The sequence below is a fragment of the Panthera tigris genome, chromosome D1 (assembly GCF_018350195.1).
Source record: "Panthera tigris isolate Pti1 chromosome D1, P.tigris_Pti1_mat1.1, whole genome shotgun sequence".
Lineage (NCBI taxonomy): Eukaryota > Metazoa > Chordata > Mammalia > Carnivora > Felidae > Panthera > Panthera tigris.
In genome coordinates, this window is record NC_056669.1 from 68,681,887 (window position 1) to 68,701,659 (window position 19,773).

Here is a 19,773-nt window from a genome sequence, read left to right on the forward strand (position 1 = left end):
GTCCATGCAATAATTGACCAGACAGAAGAAGCAGCATTAGCTTTCACCCAGTCAGGAGAGTGTTGAGATGAGGTAAATGTAGTCAGGATGACAAAATGTCTGTATTTTTAATCAAGACTTTATCAATGAATTGAAGAAAAAGAGATTTGGGGGGAATGCGATCATCTTAATTAGGAACGCCGCACCCCAACCCACAGAGAGAGGTGTGCCGAAACGCAGGTCTGCCTCTCCCCTGGCCTTGTGGGGCTGAAATGTTTTAATACAGGGTACCATGTAGATCTGATCGATACAAGGCAGGAAAGCGCTGTTCTCTGAATTAAGATACTGAAAAAGGAGAAATAAAAACCACTCTTTTGGACATTCATCATTGGCTGCCCAACAAACGGTGCACGTAAAATCTGAAATTGTGGAATTTCGTCTTGAGTCTTGGAGAACAAGTCGGCCCCCAGAATGTTTGGATAAGTTGTCTCATCTTCCCGAAACTTAAATTCACTCCTGTCGCCATGCTGCTGAAAAGAGCTTTGGTTCCCTTTTTCCTGTCGGATCAGGCTTTTCGTGTTTAAAACGTGAACAGTCTATCACCATTGTTGATTCCCCTGTTGTTTTTGCTACACAGAATCACTCGGTATTTCCAGGGTCTGTTATGATTCAGCCATTCTAGACATTCCCACTCATTCTTCAAGAACCCTTTCTGCTGCCTCCTCTGAGTTTCTCAGACCAGATTAGTTGCTTCCTCGTCTCGCTTACTACACGTTTGGTTCCTCGTTTCCCCGACCGGAGTTGGGACTAGCCCTTGGGCAAAGGCTCTATCTGTGTACCTGACTCATATAATTATGTAAAGACTTAATGAGCGTTTGTCGAATTGAGTTGCAATAGTGATATCTTGAGGAATGAGAACTTGGAGTTTGAATCGAAGAAAGAAGGCCTGGGTAAAATTAGACATCAAGCCATGTGTATTATAGCCCGTGTCAACAAGTGGCTGGCAACCAGCGTTGGGGGTAATTACAGTTTGGTGTAAAACAAGCCATTTGAGGTGTGAAAGATAAATTGCTCGGCTCACGTTTGGAGAGGAGAGGGTGAGATAGGAGATATGCAGAATAGATTTTCTAGCATTTGATTTACTTAGATTATTCATCCTTTTTAGGTCATCTGTTACTTAGGCTGGGCAGTGGCTGGAACCGATATCCGTGGAGGCTATGGACTTGTGAATGTCTGACACAACCTCCTTTTAAGGGCAATGTGTTCTGACAGACCTGGGCTCAGCTCCCAGCCTGGTGTTTAGTTGCTGTGCCCTTGCAGTGAGCTCTTTAACTGGTGTGGGGCTCAGCTTCCTCATCTGTAAACTGGGAATAATGGTAGCGTCTGTCATAATAGAACGTCCGTGATAATGAAGGGATTATTTGGGAAGGGTATTGCATAGCGGCTGGTACACACTAGGCACTCAATAGATGATACCCATTACTGATTAAAGATCTTTTGATTCTTCCTTCTGAGAGTTCAGAAGGATGGTGAGTAAATATAGGTGTGTGTATAAGGAGGAAGTGCTTTAGAGTTTTGCGATTTTTTTTTTTTAAATCCTGCCTCTGGTTGCATCAGATGGCCATTGTCTCTGTGAGATCATGTGTCACTTCCATAGGACTCAAGAGCATCGTGTATGTAGCCCAGAACGTAGCAGAGGGAGGGCAGGAGGTGATGTGCCAACACACGGCAGCGAATACATATAATAGCAAACCTTGTTTGTTTGTTTTCTTATACTGGAAAGCAGCGTATCTGCCATTGTGAGAGTATCTGTCCACTGATTTGGAATAGACTCCCGATCTAGGTCTGGTATTTTATACATACCAAACACTGTCCTGTTTATAGGAGAAGAAATCTGTTTGGCAGTGAGATTTTTAAATGGCGAAATGTATACAAACAAACCTTGGCTTCTAACTTAGGCCTGGCTTAGAAGTACGTATTGTTTTTCTGTTAAACGTGCAGGGTTTAGCAAGGAGACCTCCTCTGCAGAGAGGTGAACCCAAGAGACCTCAAATTTGGGAAACTGGGGCTGGTACTTCTATGTGGACTTGACTGACACACCTCTCTGGTTGAAAGGGTTGGCACACAGGAAGGGTTTGGTTGTGGGGTGGATGGATGGAAGGATGGATGGATGCCTTCATGCTGCTATTGGAGTTTTATTTGAGAGTCATAATCCTCTTTTAAAACATCACTGTCCGTGCAATGACAAGTAAAGTGTACTGAGTGTAGTGTAAATGAGGTCAGTGAGATCAATTTCTCTTGACCCCAGCTGGGACTGTGGCATTGCAGGAGTGCGATCTTATGTGGGAGCAGAGAGCGGGCTTAGTAATTTCTGAGCCTAGCTGACTACTTTAGGGCTGGAGTGCCTTGTGCTGGGGGAAAGAGGTAATAGGATTTGGGAAAGAAGTAAAGGTAGTGGGGAGGAAGACTAGGAAAAAAACAAAACAAAACAAAACATTGCTTCCTACTAAATTGGGGAGCAGGTGGCTGAAGTCCCCGTTTTCCTTTTAGCATCCTTGAAGGAAGACAGGTGGTCACTGTTAGTAGTCTTACTCTTATGGGTTAGATTTTCGTGGACTGGTCTTGGGTTTATGAGCTGAACGAGATTTTGTGGATTCGCTGGAAATGTAACTGCAATGCTGTCTTTTCATGGGCCGGGTAATACTACCTTTCAATTTCTGACTTCAAGCCGTGGGAAACAACCCATCCTTACGCTGAGTACTCCCCCTACCCTCTTTTTCTGCCTTAAGGCTTATTTTGAGGAATCCTTGCCACGTTGTATCGCGGACAAAGTGGGGTAAAGGTGGGGAGTAAAAGCACATTGGTCCTAAGAAGAAAAAGTGGATCTCTTTTTCTTTGGCAACGATCACCTTTGAAAAGTGTTGTAGTATGAAACGCAGTTTCCTTAAATACAACTAACTCAGCCTAAATGTGTGCTTTTTATTTTGTTCGGCAACTGAGCCCAAGTTAATTAATGCCGCACATCCCGTAGTGACTCTCTCTCAAGCCAGGCACACTCACATATACCCTAGTGCATAAAAGGCAAACAACTTAATTAACTTACTCTCTGTCCATAATTATCTTTAAATTAACTATTTATAACGTCCAAGCGTTTACACTGCGAGCGTATTTTAAAATCTGCTTAGAGTAAAAGGGACTGGACATGGTTGGTTACCCTCTTCATTCCTTTGTTTGCCTGCTTGGCTGTTACTTTCAGATGCCACTCTCGTCATACTCTAAGGCTGTGTGCCTGAAATTAATATCAATTTCTGCAAACACTCAAGGTTTCGTGTTTGTTGAATCTTGTTTCAAGATGTGTTCTTTTCTCCTTGAGCCCCTATGCTGTGTCAGGCCTTGGGCCCTCAGGAGTGGACAGGACAGATGGGGCTGCTGCCCTCAAGAAGTTGAGAGTCTCTTTGGAGGCCACATATGCACTGTGTTAGTTTGCTAAGGCTGCTGGACCAAAGACCACAGACTGGGTGGCTTACACAACAAAAATGGATTTTTCTCAAAAATTGATTTTCTCACAGTTTTGAAGGCTGAAAGTCCAAGATCACAGTGTCAGGAGGTTTGGTTTCTCCTGAGACCTCTCTTCTTGGCTTCATAGACCTCCACCGTCCCACTTTGTCCCTACCTGGCCTTCCCTCTGTGCACACACATCTCCTTTGGTCTCTTCCTCTTTGTACAAGAACACCAGTCATACTGGAATAGGGCCTCACCCTTATGCCCTCATTTAACCGCAATTACCTCTTTAGAGACCCTGTCTCCAGACACAGTCACATGGGAGTTCAGGGCTTCAACTTAACAAATTTGGGGGTGGGACAGACCTACAGTGTAGTCTATAAACCGTGTTTATTGTCAGGGGCTGTCTAAAATGGGAATTGACATAGTAGAAGTAGGAATTGGCTAGGCGGAGAAGAGAAACGAGGGGCGGAGTATCTCATGTTTGAACCCCCAGAGGATATGAGAGAGAATGCAGTGGATAATTCAGTGTGACTGGACTTAGAGATAGTTACTGGGTTTTTTTTTTCCATCGTGATTTTGAATGCCACATACACACAGATTGTACTCTTGAATTGTACCAGCTCTCTAGAACTCAGTGTACCTTGTCCTTGGATTTGTGAGTGGTGCTCAATGTGAAAATGGGATTTTATCTGTGGAGGGTCAGGGTCACCAAATGGTATTGACCAAGTAGCCTTCTCCCTACATACTTGTGCTGCTCTGGTTGGTTGGGTTTCTCGTCTGCCCTCTCGTCCCCCGTGCCCCTGTGTAGGCAGTGTGTGCAGGAGGTAGGCACAGTGGGGACGAGACGGATTCCCCTAACAGAAACCGGAGAATAAGGGTTCCTGGCTGGCCCCAGTCAGTTAAGTGTCCGGCTGTGGCTCAGGTCCACCGTCGTACCGCTTGTGAGTTCGAGCCCCACATAGGGCTGTCAGTGCAAAGCCCGCTTCGGATCTTCTGTCTCCTTCTCTCTCTGCCCCTTTCCTGCTTATGCTCTCTCTTTCTCTCAAAAATAAATAAACGAACAAACGAACAAATGAACAAAAGAAAGAAAGAGAAAGGAGGGAAGGAAGAGGGAGGGAGGAAAGAGAAAGAAAGAAAGAAAGAAAGAAAGAAAGAAAGAAAGAAAGAAAGAAAGGGAAAGAAAAGAAAGAAATAGAACAGAGAAGTGAAAAAAAACCCACTGCCCTGAGCCAATTACTGTTAGCATTCTGGTGTATTTTCCTTCATATGAGTTCATTTTTACTCTACAAAGTTGTGATCATCCTCCATGTTTTATTGTGCTTTCTTCATGTAAAGCATAAGCCTTTCCTATTAAATAATATTTTTTTTAATTTTTTTTAACGTTTATTTATTTTTGAGACAGAGGGAGACAGAGCATGAATGGGGGAGGGTCAGAGAGAGAGAGAGGGAGACACAGAATCTGAGACAGGCTCCAGGCTCGGAGCTGTCAGCACAGAGCCCGACGCGGGGCTCGAACTCACGGACCACGAGATCATGAACTGAGCCGAAGTCGGACGCTTAACCGACTGAGCCACCCAGGCACCCCTTAAACAATATTTTTGAATGCCTGTTTAATATTCTATTCAGAGAAAGTTGAACAATTCCTTATCTTTAGTGTGTTTCTCTTCTTTGCCCCTCACAAACATAACTGTGACAGACACCGCTTAGCAACCTTCTTCCCCAGGATTCCAGATTCTGTCCCTAAATCACACCAGGAACAAAGGTATTGTTAAGGCTTTTCATACATATAATCAAATGGCTCACCAAAAAGGGTTGAATCAGAGTATCAGTACTTTCCTCCAACAGCAAGGTATGCTCCTGGGAGCAGAGAGGATTATTGTTGTTTTACATTGCATTACCTGCGAGGATGAACCTTTTCTCACTCTATCAAATCATTTCTGTTTCTTTTGTGAACTAGCCTTCCAAGTCCTTTGACCATCTTTGTGTTGGTGCGGTGGTGCTTTACGGGCAACAGAGGTGGGGAGGAGTGCGTGTTCTCTCTTCCCTGGTTTAACTGGCAGCAGTGAATGCTGAAAGTGATGTGAACGAGAAATTATAATGGTAATGAGAAATGAATTTATTTACGTCTGGTTTTGGAGTCAGCTAATGAGTGCAACACATTTATAAGAAAATGGAGGTCCGGGTAAGTTAAAACTGGAATTTTGAACCAGGTGTCCCTGTCCCTAAGCTGGGGCTCCTTTTTCTAAACCAGCCACCTCTTCTATAAGATCTGGTATCTGTGTTTTTACACCGATTGCTGCTGGCCCCTGGAATGCCCAACCCAGTGCTAAGCTGCTTCTGCAGGAGGATGTAAAGAGATAAGCACACTTCCTGGCGATGACAGTGACGCTGGGGATCGCCTTTGGGTAAGGAGAGACTGAAGGCATTGGCCCTCCTGTCTGGAAAGAAGAAAGTTGGAAGAAAGACATAAAGGAAGCTTAAAATCGTCTAGGGTAAATGCAGAGCATCCAGTATTTTTGTAAATGCTTGAATGTGGGTGCGCTTAGAAATTACAAAGGAAGATTGTTAGGACAGAGGGTTGCATAATACATTTCATATCTTGTTACTCTGCATATCTCCGTAGCTGAAATTTAAGTGAGTCGGACATTTTGTGGATGAAGGAATGATTCAGAGAATGAATGATTCAGAGAGGAAACGTAGCTGGAGAGAAGACTCCAACTTTTTAAGGCTGAAATTATGGGTCGAGGACCAGAACGCCTTCCCCAGCAGGACATTGCAGGTGCCCACCCAGGGTGGGCTTGGTCTGAGGGGCGGAGCGGGAAAGATGAGCCATGGACGCCCTGGTAGATGGCTCTTCATGGGTTAAAGCAGGGACCGACTCGGCTGCTTTACATCATCATCTCTCATGTTTGAGGACCCACTGGATGCGCTCAAAATGAGCCATTTCACCTCCTCTTACCTCTTCCGCATCATCAACCTGCTTATTAAGAGAGAAGATCTTTCATTCTTTCTCTTCAGAGGAATTTTGGAGCCTATGGGATTTTGAAAACAACACTGTTGCCTCCGAACATAAGGCATATCCCTACGAATCCTAGTAACAGGAGTGTTTGGTGTTGACACGGGACCTCCTTTTGTGAAACTGACTACGGTCAGGAGGATCCCACTGTGGAGGGGCCCTTGGAACATTGTAAAGTCTTTGGATAATGTCCAGTGTGGACAGGGCTGCGTGGCCTCTACAAAGGCCTCTGATGTTTTAGGGGGAGAGCGGCCTTTACTTTTTGATTCTGCAGTTACGATCGCAATAGACTCCAGGACGCAATTCCACATATATCCGGATTAGGTTTTTCTTTCTAATTGAGGAGAACTTTGGATTTAAATCCTGCTGGAAGCAACGTTAAGGGTCTGTTTTATGCATTTACTAAATGTTTATGATGAGATGCACTTTAAAGAGAACATTTAGCATTTGCGTAAAACGTCGATACAAAACAAAGGTTTATTATTACAGAGTGGATCTGGAATGAATACTTCCCCACTTTAAACTCATGAGTGGTGGGGATGTGGGTATGTCCCTTGGCTTTTCCTTGCTTGAATTTTGTCATCTGCAAAAAAAGTTGAAATTATTAGATGATCCCTAAAGTGTCTCCTAGAGCTAAACATTTCTGACTCTCTCGTATTAAAGTCTCTAAGACAGTTCCTCTAACAGAGTCCAGGCAGTATGGTTACAAGTATTTCCATCGTTTTTTTTGTGGGTTTTAGTGATAATATTTTGTAATTAAGAGGCTTGAGTAGATGAGAAACCACACACATGGCATGAAAGGGTTTCTCAACAGAAAATCTGTGTGGCTCAAAGTGGAGAAGCAGGCGTATAAATTTCTCTTGACAGAAAACATGTTACCACACAAGGAAATCATGAAAGACCTCTGAGCAAGCATTGCTTTTTCATAGGCTTGGGAAAGTTCCCAAATAATATATTTTTTTTCTAAAATAATTTTTTCTGGGGTACCCGGGTGGTTCGGTCGGTTAAGGGTCCGACTCTTGACTTCGGCTCAGGTCACGATCTCACGGTTCATGGGTTTGACCCCCCCTCACATCGGGCTCACTGCTATCAGCATGGAGCCTACTTTGGCTCCTCTGTCCCTCCTCCCCCCCCCCCCCCCCCCGCCTCTCCCCCGCTGGTTCTCTCTCTGAAAATAAATAAACTTTTTTAAAAACTTAAAAGGTAAATAGTATTTTCCTTCCAACTTTATTAAAACAAACAAACAAAAAACCTTTTAAGATCCTAAGCTTCAGAAAGAAGTCTGGTGCACACTATGTTTATTGTTGGTCCATTCATTCAGTCGATGTTAATTGATCATCTTGTATGTGCTAGGTGGTATCATCCTGGGGTCTAGGGATAGAAGGATGATGGGGAAAGCCCCTGCCATCTGGTACCCTGGCCACTTCTAGAGAAGGCGGTCATGGAAGCAAATGATGGATGTTGGGGGCGGTTCTGAGAGCAGGAAAGTACAACGAGCAGGAGCAGAGAAACCCCAGTTGCGGGTTGTGGAAGGCTTTATGGAAAGGTGGATTGCAGGGGCGCCTGGGTGCCTCAGTCAGTTAGGCGTCCGACTTCGGTCCAGGTCATGATCCTGCATTTCGTGGGTTCAAGCCCTGCGCCAGGCTGCTCTGTGCTGACAGCTCAGAGCCTGGAGCCTGCTTCAGATTCTGTGTCTCCCTCTCTCTCTGCCCCTCCCCTGCTTGCACCCTGTCTCTCTGTCTCCCAAAAATAAATAAATATTTTTTTAAATATGTGGATTGCAGTCTGCAGGTAGCAACAAGAGCTGGCATCCCTGCTGCAGGGGACTGCACTGACTGAAAGCCCAGGGATTGGAAGGAGGCACTGAAGACATTGGGAGAAGACTTTGTTTTAATTAAGGCTGCTCTGGTGGTAGCCTTAAGGAAGGGTAAGAGTGGAGGAAATGGAAGATCAGGAAGCAGTTAGGAGGTTACTGGGAAAGATTGGGAAGGAAATGGTGAGGGCCTAGAAGAAGTGTGGATGAGCCCGAGGGACAGATGTTTATGCAATTGTGTGTTTGCAGACGAATGGATCATGTAAGGATGGGAGTCAGAAGAAGGAGGCACATGTGATTGTGGGGGGTTCTAACTTGTGGGTGTTGCTTGGATCACCTCTGAGAAACTCACAAGACGTCACTCAAATGTGACATCTCTAGTTGACTTAGGAAACTGCTTGCCCCTTTGGTGAAACATTTATTTATTTTTAAAGTTTATTTATTTATTTTGAGAGAGAGCAAGTGTGCATTTGGGGGAGGGGCAGAGAAGAGGGGGTGGAGAGGGAATTCCAAGCTGACAGCAGAGCCCAAAATGGGACTTAATGCCATGAACGGTCGATCGTGACCTGAGCAAAACCAAGAATCTGACGCTCAACCAACTGAGCCACCCAGGCGCCCCTCCTTTGGCGAAACTTTTAGAAGCACTGACTAAAAGGGCTATTGGCCACTGATCTCCTGACAGAGATTTAAAAAAAATTTTTTTTAATGTTTATTTAATTTTGAGAGAGAGAGAGACAGAGACAGAGCACAAGTGGGAAAGGGGCAGAGAGAGAGAGGGAGACACAGAATCTGAAACAGGCTCCAGGCTCTGAGCTGTTAGCACAGAGCTTGACGTGGGACTTTAACTCAGGAACTTGTGAGATCATGACTTGAGCCAAAGTCCGACGCTTAACCCACTGAGCCACCCAGGTGCCTCTGCTGACAGATGTTTTAAAACACACATGTGCGTGCACACACAAACTCAACTGATGCACACACACATATGTTGATTAAAATTTTCACTACCATAGAGCACGTGTAGCACACAACCTACAAATACTAATGAAACATACAGTGCTTTTGACTATAAATTCCATGCAGCCAATTGATTCTCACAGTATTTTCACTATCTTCTCTTGTGTTCTTAGCTGGACTAAGGGCAGCGAGCAGAGAGTGGTGTCGCCTGCGCTCCCCAGTCTCTGCTCGCATCTGGGAAAGTGGACCCGCTGCCTCACCTCCCTTACGTACTCTCCCAGAGGGCTGCTGGACACAGGCCTGCTTTGTCAACACTCTCTCCCAGACCACACACCATTCAGTAACTGCCCTTGGGTTTTGTTGCCATTCATTCCCCCCCACCCCATATCCGAGGTCAGTGACCAGAGTCCAGCACATGAGACCATGTGAATCATGTAACTTCCAAAGGGCCCTTGATCCTTGGAACCCCACTTGCGAACCCCTGTCTCCAACAAGCCTCATTCTGCATCAGACTGATGGGCGGGCACACCCACAACCACAGCCACTTTTGTCTGTGAGCGTGTTTATTGTCGCTCTTAAGAGATGTAATTTAACGTGTCCCATAACACACAGCTCTCATCCTACTTGACCTTTCTCTAGCATATTAAATGGGTGGCTTTTGGGCTCTTTTTGCAACTTTTATCTGACCTTGCCCTCCATGATACTACTTGACCAAGTATATTTCTTTTTTCAATTTCTCAACCTCCTCTGTTGACTCCTTCGCCTCTGTTCAACCCTCTGTGCTCTCCAGCTCCCCTTTCCTTCTGTACTCTTCCTGGTGTGATTGGCTGCTTTCAGGCTTACTTATCAGCCAACAGGCTGACTGCCGGACCCATACCTCCTGCTCAACCTGGATCTCTTAATCCCCCACCTCGCACATCCAGCTGCTTTTACAGATGGCTTCCCTCGGGCATCTTTTTGTGCCCTCAAATTTAGATGCCCAAACGAAACTGATGGCCTCCCTTGCTCCAGTGGCCTGTGTTGCCCGCATTCTTCATTTCTAAGATGCAATACCATCTTGGAACCAAGACTATCAGCTGCCCCTGAAATCTGTCCTTTCCTTCTATACCACACGTGTCCAGAAGACCGGCCAGTGCCAGCCCTTGATCCAGTCCCCTCTCTTGCTTCTTCCGGGCTACTTCCCAAATTCAGGCTTTCTTCCCTGCTGCCCCGGATTGTTGCTCCATCCTCCTTGCCCCCCTCCCTGCCTCCAATTAGCCCCTTCCCGGCTCCTCTTCATTCACTAGTTAGAATTCTCCCTCGAGAGCCCAGGTAGGATGTTCAGGCGCCCTCCTCGAGCACTTCTGATGGCGCTTGGCATTGTCCTCGGAATGCAGCCTTAGCTCTCAGCATGCCTGTCTCACTGACGCAACCTCAGCTGGGCCTCTGCTGTCCTGGCTCCTTGCTCCGTAAACCAAGCTAAATAAGTCCTCCCAACTGCTCACTCACACTGAAAGGTCTGTAATTAAATTACAGAGAAAGGTCAATCAAAACTCACATAATGGGGATGATTGTTTCTGAGTAACGGTCTTTCTCAACTTTTACTCGTTTTCATTTTCACGGCCTAAGTGACCGTCGCTTGGCTCCCGATACCTGGGTTTGGCTGAGATGATGTCATCGGGACTCCCCTCTGCATGTGCTTCACGTGGTTTGGGGGTGCTGTGTATGTCCGTAGGCGTGCCCAGCTGGCTCCACATCTCTCAAGGATAGAGGGGCCCTGTTTGCATCGGAAGCTTCTCGGTTTTCTCTGAGGTAAAAAATGAGATCTAGGCTTCATGTTACGGGAGGTCATACGTACACGGTGGCTCCCTATATGTGATCTCGTGAGAGGAACAGAATTAGATTATGTGTGGTTTTCGGAGTTGGGGTCCACATTTGATTGCTCCCCCAGGTAGCAACTTCATGGCTTTCATGGTGGGGAGGGGGGAGATTGTTCTGGAAATGTTACGCTCCGTGTCCTTCAGCCGGTTTGTTGCCGGGCCAGACCTGTCTAAAAATGGAAACAGAATATTGGGATGCTTTCTGTCTTCTCAGGCTATCAGTGGTAGCTGTCAGGAATTTGTTACTGTCTCCTAACGCCTTTTAGCGTGAGAACAGGCTAAAGGCAGTCCAGGTGGAGGAAGTTAACATTATTATGGGGATGCCAGAGAGGGACCCAAGTCTGGACTATTCATATGTGGAAGGGCAAAAAAGGGGAACAGAATTAAGAAGGAAACCCTTAGAAATATCTAACCACCATGGATCTGCCTTTTTTTGTCTTTCCCTAACTGCGTCTCTTATACACCATTAGGTAGCTAGATTGTAAGTTCCGTGAGTGCAGAAGCAGTACCTTTTCCTTCCTTTGTCCTCTTCACTGTCCGCCTCCAAGTCATGCCCATAATGGGTGCTCAGAAGCCATTGGCTTTCGCATAGTATCTCTCTGCTCTAGCACAGCTCTTGAGATAGCAAGGAAGGGTGCTGATTAAGAAGTGTGTCCTCACCTTAGCATACAGACTGCACTTAAGTCTCCTCCATCACTATTCCCGGAGGGAAACTCGAAGGTGAATGTTTGCTTTGCCTTGTTTTTGGAAGGGTGACTTTGTAATTTTCTTGGGCTTTTCTAAGAATCCCTCTAATCCCAGCACCCCCCCCCCCCCAGACCAGCGCTGCTCTCATAGTAGCTGTCCTTCATGCAGCTACTTGCATTTCCTGGGAAGCGTGCCATCTTCCTTTGGTTTGGGCCGTGGAGGCTCCACACTTTGAGCATTCAGAGGGAGGCAGAGGGTGGAGGACAGGAGGACACCAGAGCTTTCTATTTGTTCTCTGGCCGTTTGTGTTTGGAGGGAATCTAAAAGTAGCTAGATCTCATCATTGTGATATCATAGCATTACAGGGTACTAGCCCTTTGGGGAAACTGAGGCTCAAAAAGGGGTTTAACTTTCCCTAAAGTCAGTGACTAGTTAATGGCACAGTTCTACAGTCTGTATTTTTCCACCCCCCCCCCCCCCCCACACCATTTCTGTGGAGGAATCTGGAAAGCTCTCATCTGAAAGTGTGTCCTGACCTCGTGAAGTATCAGCCTCAAGGTTACATATGTTAAAGAAATGCAGTCCGTTTTCCCCAGGTGCTGGATTCTGGTGAGCAAGCTGACTCTGAATTCCTCAAACCATTTCTACAGAGCAAAGAAAAACCAGTCAGACTAATGTTAATCATGGGAGCCTATTACAATGATATATAACTTGTCATAACACATTATAATATTACAGCAGGTATATTTAACCCACAGAACATTCTCTGGGGGCCCTTAACTCCCTTTAAAATCGCGTTCCAAGTCTCTGTAGCAAGACGGAGTTTCCGAGACCGGTGACGCGGCCACCCCACGATGGACCAAGCCGAATGCTAGGAGAATCCTTTTTGGAAAACCCTGCCCTGTATCCCCGGGCTTAAAAGTATGTTTGGTTTTGTCAGCACCTCCAAACGGGAAGTTGAGATTTGAGGGAAAACCTTTGGTGGCTGTGCACTAAGCTTTCCCTAGAGTCGGAGTCTCGGTCGTCATGGGAACCGCACTGCTACCCCATTTATTAATGGAGGCTCGGTGAACTTCCCGAGGTACTCTTGCCCCGTCCTGTAAATTCATTCTAGAAAAATGCAGGTTGACTCTTCAGATATTTCTCTGTCACGTCTCAGGCATTCGTTCCTGGAGCCTCACGAGCTCCAGAGAATGGCCTGTGTGCAGTTTCAGAACCACTGGTTTTTATCTGGCAAGGGTGCGTGAAGGCCGTTTCCTTTCATGCTTAGATCGTGTTACTGCCTGCCTGCCTTGTTCAATAAGCAATTTTTTTTTTTATTATTATGCCGCCTTTACGAATTATGTGGATTTAAAATAAGGGGAGAGGGAATGGAAAAATTCAGTAATCAAATACATCTAAAACCTTGATAGTGGCTTTAGGAGACTCAGATGTTTCTGAGCCTTTTCTAACTTTTAAAATTCTAAACTTTGTCCTTTATCCAAAGTGAAAGGTTTCTTTCTTCCCACTTCAGTAAAGCACTTTCAGAGAATGCCTCAGACAAATGGCCTTAAAGTAAGTCTAATTTCACTAAACTAATTCTCCCCTGCCAGGCATATATTAACAGTATTGGAAGTTGCCTCCAGAATTTTTTTTTTTTAAGCTAATTGTTTATCTGGGAGGATGGAAATGGTGGTTTTAAGCCTTTAAGTCATTCATCATGCCTGGCAGCCTCTATTGTCTCATTGTTGAGTCTCAGCCAAGTGAGACTCCTTCTTGGTCTTGGGAGGGAGGTCCACAGATCTGGTTTTGCCAAATCTGTGTTCTGAGTCCGAGCCCTACTCTAAGGGAAGGTAATGCAGGCAGACTCCTAGGTCCCCTCAGTTTGGGGAAATGGGAACCCACTTTCTTATGTGATACGAAAGTTTGGAAGTCACTCTCTGTTCAACGTAGAAGTGACGGCACTTCATCTGTTCTTCCCAATGTCTCCGCATTACTGTTAGTTTTAAGTGCATTTTTGTGGACGTAATAAAATATTGTTTATAGTGAGCTACAAAGTAAGTAATTACAATGTGGCGAATGAAATTCAATCTAGCTTTGTCGTGGTTTTTTGAATTTTAATTAAACCAGTCTTAGAGTAAATTATAAATGCTGCTGCTTTTGTTGTGACAAGTGACATTGGCAAAATATTAATCTAATGGATAGTTATTCACAGAAGTTAATGTCTTCTCCTGTCTGCAGGCTTTGGGTGTTTGTTTTTGTTTTAATTTTCAGTTTATGCTTTAAAAAATCCAGAGTAGAGAATAAAGTTTTAAAAACCACATGAAATAAGAACTCCATGTATGGAATATTCCATCACTGATATCTTGCCAGCCACAATTGCAAATGTCTCATTTATGGCACTGAAAACTTTTTTTTTTTTTAAGCCAGATGTCTCTGTGGTCACTTTTTTGGTATCGTGAAAGCTGGGATAAATAACCAACTGTTGACTACAAAGCCGTAATATTAAAGGAATAATCAGCCCGTGTTCCTATTAGATCATTTCCCTTTTATTGTATTTTGTAAATTACCTTGTGGTGTTGCTTAAAAGCTGCATTTTGTTGGTTGCGTGTCCCTTTAATAGCTAAATTATCCAAGCTATTTTCTTAGGAGATTCTCTTAACTTGCATTTATAATTATCTGTAAAGAATATATGTATTTTGAGTATATTAAATATTCAAAAGTTAATTTTTCTTTCTGTCAGTTTATGTGCTTCTCTCCACCCTGGCCTAAAGCTGTTCTTACGTTTTAACATTCTGATTTCTAAAACGAATGTGAAAAATTTAATGACAAGACCTTTACACTAGTCCTGCAGGAGTTTTTAATATGATGAATTTCAGTCCAAGGGTGAGATCTTTACACATTGTTTATCTCTTTTCACCCTTCAAAGCTGACTTAGATCCCAAAAGTTAGAGTAAAATCAATTTCACCCCATAGTTTTTTCCCTCCAGCGTGCTAGACATTCCCATCGGAAAAGTAGAGCCAATTATCCCCGCGCGCGTGCATGTGTGTGAGGATGATAAAATCACATCATTGAGTCAGTTTCCAAATACGGTTGTAGCTTGTATTTTTTATCCAGGGATTACATTGTTGCCCCACCACCGCCATCATTAGATCGTGGGGGGCAAGGGTAGAGAAGGTGCGAGACGGTTGGCTGTAGACATCCAAATATGACAGCAGAGAGTAATCTCTGCAACAATATGGCAGCAGAGCATGTGCTGACTTTAGAGTGCCAGATCAACCCCAATATTTTTTCAGGGAGGCTAAATCTCTTGTAACTGCTCAATTGGATTTGTCACTGAATGAAGTATCAGCTGCTGTTGGACAAGGCCATAAAAGCCAGCCGGCTGGCCCTTTGTAGGCAGGGCTTACCCAACGATTGATATGTTTTAGCACTTTTGGGATTATTGTGATTAAGAGGAAACCATTCTGAATGAGAGAGAAAAGAGGGTAAGGATGCACAGCCCACAGCTGGTGAGCAGCATGTGTTTGCTGCTGAGGAAGTCACCATTATGGCTTTCTCCGGGATCCTGCCCTGATTGACGGGTATGAAATCTTTATACGAAGAATCAGTGTCCTGGTTTCCTCCAGCGGCAGCTCTCCTTGCAGGGCGATGGGTATTTGGAATGTTGTGGACTTGAGCATTCTGAATGCTTTCAAAGCCCTCGGGCGCGCATGCTCACACGCCCACAGTGCCTAAACGCATTGGTCTGCGCGCACCCGAGTTAATTGAGTTAACGTGTAGGGATTTCAGGAATAACAACAGAGTGTCCTCTTTCATTTCCCAGACCCAAAGCTCTGTGACAGCCGTTAAAAATATCCCTCCATGTAGTTTGTGCCCTAGTCGTTTGTATGGGTGCGACGGCGACACGGAAACAGCACAGCCAGTGGATTTGTAAACTCGAGCACCTGGCTGGGGGTTTCTTTAAGTACGGGAACCTTGCCTTGTCTTTTTAGAACAGGTTTGTTTTCAAGAACCACCTGCTCCCTGGAGCAATAGAGCTCTTGCACGGGTCTTGCACTGGCCAAGGCAAGCCCCTGTGGAGGGCCGATTGGAGTTTGAGGCTGCCCAGTGCTTGCGGGGTTGTGCATGGAGTCCGGTCGCCTCTCTGGCCATCCCGGGGAGACTGTGCCCGGTTCATGCTCAGAGTTTGCTCGGCATCCCGCACAGGAAAGAGGCCGGCTTGCCAGGTCCTGCAGAGTGTCTTTCCAAGCCTGTGAAAAGCACGAATCATCCAGCAGTAGAGCATGCTTACAGCTGGCCCTTTGCTAGCTTTGATCTGCGAATCAGGCCGCTCCATGAATGCCCTTATTGTCATGTTATGTGTACACAGTGTGTGAATTATTGAAAATAGGGAGGCCTGAGCCTCATCTGGTAGAGATTACAGTGCAGGCATGCTGGGCGAAGGTCTGTAATTGAAAATCCCCAGATGCTGTTTATTTGGCCTTTGTCACATGACCTGCTGCAGGAAGATTGTCGGAACAAAATGTTGCCTGCATGGAGAGTGGAGCCCACCCTCCCCCACCCCGAGAGTCTCCGCAGGCTCAGTCTGTACACAGCTTAAACACCTGCCCAGAGGATTTTTAAAGGCTTAAAATAGATTCGCTCATAGCATTTAAATAGAGGGCATCTTGCTTGTTGGTTTAAACTGCTTAAGCGGTTGTTGACTTGTGGAACCTTCTATCCACACAAGGGTTTGCTGGATAATTTCACTCCGAGATATCTTTGCAAAGCAACCTTCAAGTCTAGAGCCATGTAAGCAGAAGTAGTTTGGGCTCTGCCTTTTCTTAAAATCAAACTTGAGTGTGGTGAATGAGCTTGCAGATGAGGCCACGTTGACTGTATGTGTTCCTTGTCTTGAAAAATACTGTGGCTACCCAGAATATGGCTAGCTAGTTCATCTGTGTTTTATCCAGTTCATCCTTACCAATTCTACCAATGAAAAAGTTGGGAGGTTTCTTAGAACGTGTGTTTTTCTCTGTTGGATACTGAACGTTATACTCTTTGTAGGTGGTGGATTGAGGCCGGATGGTAAATCTGAACTTGATCACAGGAATGAAAAGTGTTGTCATTTTGAAGAAGGGTGGGCTGTGGGTTTCGCAGGTGCTTTCTGCCAGGGAATAAAGTAACCCCTCCCCATCCCTTTGCCCTCCCCAGTATCTATCTCAGTTGTGATTATGGGTGCCTCGTACGTTTCTTAGAGCTTGGGAAGAGGAAAGGTTCTTGGGTATTTGCCACTCTCAGCATTCACCTGGACTGTGAGTTCCTCGAAGGCAGGAGCCCCTGTCGTGTTCTCTTTATATCCCAGATATCCGCCAGCACGGTGATTTTCTGTCCTGCCAGCTCTGTCTTCCTCCCTCTCTTCCCGCCTCTTGGAAGAAAACATTCAGTCACCACCTCCTGTGTGCCGTCATGACAGTTCTTCAAATATTTTGCCTTTCAAGATGGGGCTAAAATCAGCAGTGGTGCTATCATGAAGTAGCACATTCTCAGTACTGTGCCGGGAGCTGGGGGTTCGGGGAGACTGGGAGTAGGAGGTGTCCCCTGCCTTCAGGAAGCTGATAATTTGTCAAAGAAGGTAAGTGGAAACACCCACAAGGAGCGTGTAGTATGGTGAGCCCCGTGCTGGACGCACACCTAAAGCCTGCTGAGCGGAAGGAGCAGAGCAGGCTAACGGGCAGGGAACTGGGAAGTGCCATGTGACCTGGGTTTTGGTAAGTCAGAAATAAGCCTTCAGCAGATTTGGGCGGGATGGCGGGAGGGGGGGTGGGGTGCGGGGAGGGGAGGTGAGGTCATTCACACGAAAGGAATAGAACCCAACATGACATGACAGTATGTGTAGAGAGTGACAGGATAAAAGGCAAAAAACAAGACAAAACAAAAAACGTGGGTTTGTGTATGTAACATTTTAATTTTTTACAGGGAGAATATACTGCATATCACCTGGGTAATTTGAAATTTTTAAAGGAGAATAAAAGGGGGTTGACTCTCCTGAATGTGAAACTCGACCAAGAGAGGTATTCTGGTTTGCTTGTTCACGATCTCACGTAGAAAGCCCAGTGCATAGGCCACTGTTTTCTCCTTAATGATCGGCCCGTGTGTTGCTGCCTTTGGCTGCTCTTGGTTTTGCGACCAGTCGAATGTAACGGGCGCAGCTGCGTGAATGTCCGAGCGTGGCAACCATGGGAGAAAACGTCTGGATTTTTATCTCAGACTGTTCTTTAGTTGTCCCTCTCATCCTCATAATGCCCTGCTTTTATTGCTGTTGTATGGCTTTCTGCCTCAGTTTCCCTCCTGTACTCTAAGCCCCTCGAGGGCAGAGAATATGCACTGTTCCAGTGGATCTCCCACACTGCTCCTGCAGTGCTTCGTGTGACGCCTTTTGTAGAGAAAGTATTCAACAGATGGTCGTCAAGCAAGGGAGGGGAGTGCGTCGGGGCTGGATTAGGAAGGACTCGAAAGCAGAAGGACGGGTTGAGTTTTACCCTGTGTTGTAGGTGGTGGATGGAGGACGTTAAGTGGTGTACATTCAGTCCACTTCACGGCCGGGTTGTGCCCCCTTCTAGTAAGATTGTGTTCTCACTAAGCACCTAGTAGTGGCCTTGTGAGAAGTTAACTTACTGGGGTATCGAGGCTATCTTCAGAGCAGTCGGTCCAAAGTCAAGGCGTCATGAGGGTGGAGTCGGACCCCGACTCCCCCACTTAGCAGTTTGGCGACTTGGGTGGGTTTCTGAGCGTTTTGAGCATCAGTCAGCATCCACAAACTGGGAACAAGGTAGGTGCGAGGGTGACGCACACGAGCAAATAAGCCACAGCGTGCTACGTGGCCCTGACGCACAGTAGGTCTTCAGCACACGCTGTTGTCCACCTCGCTCCCATCTCATTGCGTCTCTACCCACCACACAGTAGGTTTTTCGTTTCGCTTAGCCCTCAAATTAATATGTCCTCAGTTTGAGTGCAGTTTTTAAAATGTCCTTTATGATCATGGTTTCCATGTTATTTTTAAAAGAATTTCCGAGTGCCTGGGCATTTAGAATCCTCTTTATTTAGCATGTTTCCTAAGCAGTGGGCAGTCCCACGTGAGTGTCCCTTCGACTGAGTGCATGGGTAACGTGCCTCTGTACGGCAGCCGCCTAGTAAGCTACAGAAGTTTCTTGCTTTATTCTTCTAGTGACGGTTGTATTTACACTAAGAACTAACTTCTGGAAATCCGGCGGGGGACGTGCTATTTAATGCGATGCCGCCAGCCTGTTCATAAAGATAATTTTACAATCTGCCACGGATTACAAGAATTTTGGCCGTGCTTCGCCCTTGGCAAAAACCTAATTCCCACTATCTTATTCAATGAACAATCCATTCTAAATTAAAAGATTATTATAGCAAGTAAGTAGCCTGCATGATGCCCGGTTAACGTTAAGATATCCTAATAAAGGGCTCCGTTTACTTGGAAACAGTTTCTGTGGCTACATCCTTTTGACAGGTTCGCGTGCGGTCAAGATGTCCAGAACGGTTTCAGTGCCGCGTGGCAGAGCTGCTCCGTGTTAAGATCCCAGAAAGTAGAAGCATTGTAGGTTTATACAAGATGCTGTGTGGCATGGCTCTCTGGACAGAGAAACCTCACATACGCGTTCCAAGCGATGAAAGCATATAAACCAAGTGCAGTGACACTGCATAATAGTCCCAGGACCATTTAAGATCACTTTGAGGGGTGAGACCCTTCCCCTGTCATTGCTAACGCATGCAACAATGCTCCCGAGTGGATACTTCATCCCCATTTCACAGGTGAGGAAATAAGGCTCCAGAGAAGTTAAGCAAGCCGCCCCTGACTCACACAGCTTATAAGTACAAGTCCAACTTCCCCAGCAAGACTGCAAGTCCTACTTCGGAATCAAAAACAAAAACAAGTCTGCAGCATTGCCACCATTAAAGATTCTCCATGAAA

The 19,773-nt window shown here is 45.6% G+C and overlaps 1 protein-coding gene and 1 long non-coding RNA gene across 10 annotated transcripts in view; one reads left to right on the forward strand and one right to left on the reverse strand.

Moving 5' to 3' along the window:
- Positions 1 to 19,773, forward strand: part of TEAD1 (TEA domain transcription factor 1) — a 261,367-nt gene that overhangs the window by 161,385 nt on the left and 80,209 nt on the right. The window lies entirely within an intron of this gene.
- Positions 6,963 to 11,267, reverse strand: LOC122231539. The gene is made up of 2 exons (XR_006208806.1): positions 10,899 to 11,267; positions 6,963 to 7,082 (listed from the first exon to the last, which is right to left on the reverse strand). It is a non-coding gene; the product is annotated as an uncharacterized LOC122231539 (long non-coding RNA).